We start from the raw sequence: 7,446 nt of genomic DNA on the forward strand, positions 1-7,446 counted from the left end.
ACAACTGGAGCATGGGCAGTCCCTGAGCCTGTTGCCTGTCTGCCTATGGATCCTGTGCTTCTAATAGACTGTCTAGTGTTAAAGCAACTTGAAGTAAAGGTGGTGGTGGTGGTGGTAGTATTAGTGGGCGAAGGTGACACTTAGAGAGGGGCTTGACCTTCTCATAAGAAGAGGAAGGTATAATGAGGAAAGGACTGCAAAATGGGGTACTGGGTGGAGAGTGAGGAGAGTAAGTGCTGGTATTGAATAAATAAATAATACAAAATATGAGGATGTAGTTGTTGTTACATATTCATCTAACATTTGTAAGGAAATAAAGATTTTATTAATTCTTTACTGCCTAGCTTTTCTATGTGAGATAAATTCAACGTGTGAGGTTATACATAATAACCCCAAGACTTTGTAATTCTTAATGTCTATATTTTGAAGCTGGGAATATGAAAGAAAACCAGTTTTGTTTAAACTGAGCAAATAATATGTTGGTTGGATATGAGAGAATACGTTAACGACTTTTAAACTATTAGACTATGGTTAATTTCAAATAAATGTATACTTCAGATTATTATAATATTGGAGTGAAGGAGTAACACAAATAAAGCAGATTAAAAAAAGGGATAAAAACTGTGACGAAGCTGGGCGTGGTGGCATATGCCTTTAATCCCAGCACTCGGAAAGCAGAGGCAGGCGACTTTCTGAGTTTGAGGACAGCCTGATCTACAAAGTGAGTTCCAGGACAGCCAGGGCTATACAGAGAAACCCTGTCTCGAAAAACCAAAAAATCAAAGCAAAGAAACAAACACAGAAACAAACAAAAACAAACGAAACAAAAAACGAAAAAACCCTCTGTGACCCAAGGAGGATGTTCTCTTCCTGATCTAGATAGTGAATTTGTCAATATGTTCATTTGTATGTTTATTTGTTTCTTGGGTTTTTTTTTAATTGGATATTTTCTTTATTTACATTTCAAATGTTATCCCCTTTCCAGGTTTTCCCCTGGAAAAGCCCTACCCCATCCCCCCTCCCCTGTTTCTATAAGGGTATTCCCCCATCCACCTACCCACTCCTGCTTCCCAGCCCTGGCATTCCCCTACACTGGAGCATCAAGCCTTCACAAGACAAAGGGCATCTCCTCCCATTGATGTCTGACAAAGTCATCCTCTACTACATATGTGACTGGAGCAATGGATCCCTCCATGTGTACTCTTTGCTTGGTGGTTTAATCCCAGGGAACTCAGGAGTGTCTGGTTGGCTGATATTGTTCTTCCTATGAGGTTGCAAACCCCTTCAACTACTTCAATCCTTTCTCTAACTCCTCCATTGGAGACACTGTGTTCAGTCCAATAGTTGTCTGTAAGTATTAGCCTCTGTATTTTTCAGGCACTGGCAGAGCCTCTCAGGAGACAGCTATATCGGGTTCCTGTCAGCAAGCACTTGTTGGCATCCACAATAGTATATGAGTTTGGTATATGGGATGGATCCCCAGGTGGGGCAGTCTCTGGATGGCCTTTCCTTCAGGCTCTCACATGAACAAGTCCTCACATAAAACTCTGAAACTTCTAGACAAGCTTTTAACTCTAGTGAAACTGTAATAGCATGTACAGAAATTTCTACAAATAGCAATCTCTTCTCTATTTTAGGATTTATCAATATTTGTTATTGTTGCTCATGAGAAAATAGACTAAAGATTTTGCTAAGAATTTTGGAATCTATTTGATCTTGCAAACCTTTTTGTTTCAGAATTATCTGTGTCGTAGTGTGCTACACAATTATATAACATTTTTCTTGTTAAAATCATAACTTTTGTTAAGTTGAACATTTTCACATGTATGTTTTCTAGTTTATTAATATATGATTTTTCTCATTAAATGAAATTTGTAAGTGTTGTTTACTTAAAATTGAATTCCTTGGTTATATTGTCTGAGAGATTTAGAAAAAAGCACATTTTACCATTGCCAGCACAGGTAGCATATTGCATGTTTGTTTTTGTCAAAGTTGTGGGAAAACAATACGAGTTATACACTCTAAATTTTACCCACAAAACTCATTCATAAATACATTCACATACTTACCCAAACTGTGAAGATTATACATAATATATTGCTAAAGTTGCTGTGGGTAAATATTCTGAAAAATGAAATAAAGACACTATTATTTCCATCCCACAGTTCTGTAATAATATTTTTTTGGGAACTCTGAGGGTCTCTTGTACCATGTCAGATTCAAGAATCAAGGGCAGGGAGGTGGGAATGGTTGGGTGGGTGGAGGAACACCCTCATAGAATCAAAGGTGGGAAGATGTGATAGGGCGTTTCCCAGAGGGAGGGGGAAACTGGGAAGGGGGATAACATATGAAATGTAAGTAAAGTAAATATCCAATTAAAAAAGAAGATGATAAGCCCATGGTGGGGGGGTTGAATCAAGATCATTCACAACAGCCTAGAAAAGCAATAATAGACAATAATTTGAATAATCTTTGAAAACATATGCTGAAATTATTTAAGCATACATTCTTCATTGACTTATTTTGAACTCATTTTTTAAAGTAAATATTTCAATTGAGTAGCCACAGATGAGAGTTTAAAATAATGTTTTAGAAACTCATTCTACTCACATAGCATATTCTTTTGTGGATTCTCTATAATGTCATTCCAAATGCCACCCATAGTCAAAGCAGAAATGACGCTTAAATTAAAACAAAAGAATTCCATTCCTAATCATTCCCCAAAGGCTGAGAAATATAATGTTAAATGGATGTGGACTCTATTTATAAAATAAAAATCAGTCAAAGGGAAAGGTTAGAAACCTTATTCAAAGGAAAAATTTTTACTTAATAAGCACCATTATTAAAACAGTAGTCTAATGTGATTATCGTGCACTAAATTCACTTAAATAAATTATGCTACTTCATGTCTCAGTAAGAGGATTAATTTGTAGCTTCAATTTATTCAATCTCCCAGATGCTTCTCAAAGAAATTCCCTGTATCTTGTATCTTCTATGACATGCTAAGGTGAGTACTTATCCTTCTTCCCAAATTCACATGTTGAACTCTTCACATTCAGAGTGATGTCATCATGGACTTTGGAGGTAAAACTATCTTTATGCTCATGACTCTCACTAATGCACTGTCACTTTCTCATTGGCTTGAGAATGACCTTTCTTGCAGATTCCAGAATGTGGATGCATAGTGATAACGTGTACTCTAAAGCCAGAAAGGGAGCAGTCACCAGATATTAAATCTGTAGTTTGCCACGTAAATCAAATCTTAGACTCTAAAATTGTAAGAAAAGAAAAAAAAGTGTGTGTGTGTGTGTGTGTGTGTGTGTGTGTGTGTGTGTGTGTGTGTGTGCACGCGCGCGCGCGCGTGTGTGTGTGAGTGAACAATTTTCCAATGTGAGATATCCTGTTAAAATATGGCAGGTCAAATAAGGGAGTAAGTAAATGAAGAATTGAGTTCTGAGTCTCCCACTCAGCTTGAGGTTTGTCATTCCAGAAGCCAGAGTCTCTAAATTCTCCTGTCTGGACATCCTCAGTGCAGTCTTCCAGAATAGTGTCATTGTCAAGGAGACAGATCACAAACAGAAAATATTACTGCAAAGTAATTCTTGTTACTAAGAAGTTGTCTTAGTTGAGGTTTCATGCGTTTGGCAAGTTGTTTCCACTGATATGAAGAGACACCATGGTCAAGGCAACTCTTATGAATGACAGTGTTTAATTGGGGCTAGTTTACAGTTTCAGAGGTTCAGTATATTATCATCAAGGTGGGAAATGTGGCAGAGTCCAGGCAGACATGGTAATGAAAGGGCTGAGAGTTCTCTACTCAGTCATTCAAAAGCAGTCAAAAGAAGACTGCCCTTTCCACACTGGAAGGAGCTTGAGTATAGGATCTCAAAGCCCACCTCCACAGTGATGGACTTCTTCCAACAAATCCATACCTATTGTAACAAGGACACATCTCCATATAGGGGTCTTGTGGTCCAAGCATTCAAACATATGAGTCTGTGGGGACAAAGCTACTTCAAACCACTCCAGAAGTCAAACAAATTTTCATGTAGCAAACTTAATTAAATAAACATTTTCTGTTCATTTCATGGCATATGGAATTGTGGGTTCCTGTGAATATCTCAGACTGGCTTCAAACTAATCGTCTTCTTTCAGCCCCTCAAGTGCTGGGATAAAAAAAAAAATAGCATGTATAATCACATCTGATTTCCACATAGCTTTCTATAGGACTTTATAGCTATCAGTTCGTTTTCTTTGCACCCATACATTCTTATGTAAAGTGAATATAGATTCAATAAACTCTTTTTAGACCCACTTCATACATTGGTGGTTTAGCTTTCTTTGTTGTTGTTGAATTCCTAACAACGGGAGTCAGGGTGTCTTTTGACTCTTGCCTGTTCCTGAGACATGTTTCTTTTCACTGGGTTGGTGTTCAGTCTTCATATGAAGATTTGTGCCAGGCCTTATTTCATCTTATACTACAGTTGATTGAGTTGATAATACTGGGAAGCCTGTCTTTTCTGAATAGAAATGGGAGAGCAATGGTCTGGGGAGAGGGCAAGTGAAAACCGAGAGTCTGAAAGGGGAAGAGGGAAGGGAGACTGTGGTTGGCATGTTCAGCCTTCAGTGTCTCTCACTAATCCAAGTACGAGGCTGGTCTTCAGCAGGCAAACATGATCTGCAAGGGGTTAAAGTTTGGCCCGTAGGCACATCTAGCTTTTTACAAGGATTTTGCTGTGTCTTAGTTAAGGTTTTACTGCTGTGAACAGACAAGATGACCAAGGCAACTCTTATAAGGACACCATTTAATTAGGGCTGGCTGACAGGTTCAGAAGTTCAGTCCATTATCATTAAGGTGGGAACATGACAGCATCCAGGTAGTCATGGCACAGGAGGAGCTGAGAGTTCCATATCTTCATCTGAAGGCTGCTAGTAGAATACTTACTTCCAGGCAGCTAGGATGAGGGTCTTAAAGCCCACACTCACAGTGACACACCTACTCCAATAGGGCCATACCTTCTAATAGTGCCACTCCCTTGGCCAAGCATATACAAGCCATCACATGTAGGCTTGAATTTAGGCCTTCATCCTTGGTCTACAAGCACTCTTATCCAATATCTACATCACAGCAAGAGATAACATTTTAAATTCAAAAGTCATCTTTTGAAGTTTTACTACAATGAAGAATTTTACCACTGTTTCTGAAGCCCGTAATAGTCTGACTGTTGCCTATTGCTGCCTTATGATACTGTGTTTTTCTGTTCTCTATACTTGGCATCAAGCTGGGTAGTCATAGCATTAAAAAATAAAAATCATATTTAAGTGAGAAAGTTTGATTCATTTGTTGCAGAATGACTGTGCATTAAAATTTTCCTAATGGAAATGTTTTACATAGGAAGTACAAAATTAGGTAAGAACTGACTGAAACTCATAGTGTAGCTATATATAAGTGGAAATTATAAGTTGAATGTCATTGGCAATCTTGAAAATTTCTTAACATCAAGTTACAAATAATTTCAATAAAGACAGAGAAATGATATTTAACTTTATTTAACTATATTTAACTTTAGGTAATGCTAATGAATTCTATATAAAAACTAATGTTTGATTTTATTTTTGCTAAATCACTTTTCTGAGACAATGTTTTACTATTTAGCTCAGACAATACTTTAGCTTATAATCTAAAGTACAGACATAATCTATTATAATCATCCAAGTAGAATGAGTTTTGGTTGGTGAAATTAATAAATCTAAGAGATAAAAGTGGATCAAACTCGAAAAGGAAAGTAGTTGATAGCAAACTGCCTAAGTTTTCCATGTGAAATTCAGGCATGTTAGAAAAAGCAATGACAGGCATTTTTCATGTTCTCAGAGCTTATTATAAACCATTCTCTAGAGAAATATTTCCCTGAGATATAACTTCAGATCTCTTTTAGAAGTTATGCAGAGATCCTGAGTAGTTCTGCAAAAAAATGTATTCAAATCTCAGCTCCCTGAATCAATATATCTAGGTTTAGCTATATGTTGGAAAAGGGAATCAGTTAGGTGACCTACGAAGACCTCTGAGCTATATAATTTTATGAGTTAGTTTTTCCCTCCTTCAGTGAATTGAATCAATTTTAACTTTTAGTTCTAGTCATTGGAATAGGAAACACAATGTCTAGGGTCTTTGGAAAGGTCTAACTATTGAACAAATCCTTGACCCTTGGCAAATTGAGGACATCTCTTTTACTGTTTTCTTTAAATGACACTTCTAAAAAGAACCTTTGGGATCTTGTGACTATTAATAGTTTAAAGATTAAAATATAAGTGTTTCTATCCATGAAATAAGAGGGAGATTCTTGTGTACCGATTTTTTTATATCACTTCTCTCCTTTTTCATTATGTTGTTGAACCTTAGAATAGATCTTTAAGTGAAAGGCCATTAACTTGAGAAAAATATCTACTGTCGATATGTTCAAGCACTGTGCAAGGTGTGATGGATGTAGTGTAAATGATGAGGTGAGAGGAAATGGATGGGAGGGCCCAGTCTCTGCCAATGATAAGGTTTGTTATCTCACCTGGTATTTTCTGTTCAAGAGAATAACTCATTTTAAGCATATCCTTTCCTTTCCATCCTTTGAAAACAATTAAGGTTTAGGATTAAAATTACCTTTAATTTGCACCGGTCCCTGGCTTTGAACCTTCAGCCCTCCCACAAGCACAATAAGTTTCAGAACAATGAATAACGTGAAAATTATGTTCATGAAACGCTAGGGGTGAATGAGATTTCAAGTAAATAGAATGGGAGTTTGGAGTGGAAAAGAACAACATAGCAGGACCCAGAGGAAAAATATATTTTTTTCCACAAAGAAAATATGTAGCATGCAACCTAACTTCAGAGCTGTTGAAAGAGAAATTGATTTTTAAAAGTGCAAAATCCTCACAGGAATGAGAAAAAGTTGTTAAATATCAATTTACATTAGATAAGGGTTTGGCAATATACTCCAAAAAAGAATCTAAAGCTTCATTCTATTACTGTCGTGAGCTTATGCTGCAGACGAAAGAAAAGAAATCAAACGTATTTATTTAATCCTTTTTGTCAGTAATACCCAGGGTGAGGAATTCATTTGTAGTCTTTTCATTGCTGTTGAGTCTTAGAACTTCACCTATATTAAAGTAAAATATTGAACCTTTTGATCCTACGACTTCAAGATATCGTCCATTTCCAGGACTGAAAGAAAGGAGGACTTTACATAATCATACTGAAAGGGGGCTCCTTTATGTGTGAACTGTCCAACACAAAGACTTTTTCTATTTGTATATTTAAGAAATAGAGATTAAAGTTCTGTTTTTCAAATTAAGGGATTTTTTTTTGTACACTGAGTTGCAAATGTTATCTTTAAATGTCTAAATAATTTTAGAAATACTTAGAATATTTTACATACTAAAGAGAGCAAGTTTTGC

Source organism: Mus musculus, chromosome 16 (assembly GCF_000001635.26).
Source record: "Mus musculus strain C57BL/6J chromosome 16, GRCm38.p6 C57BL/6J".
Lineage (NCBI taxonomy): Eukaryota > Metazoa > Chordata > Mammalia > Rodentia > Muridae > Mus > Mus musculus.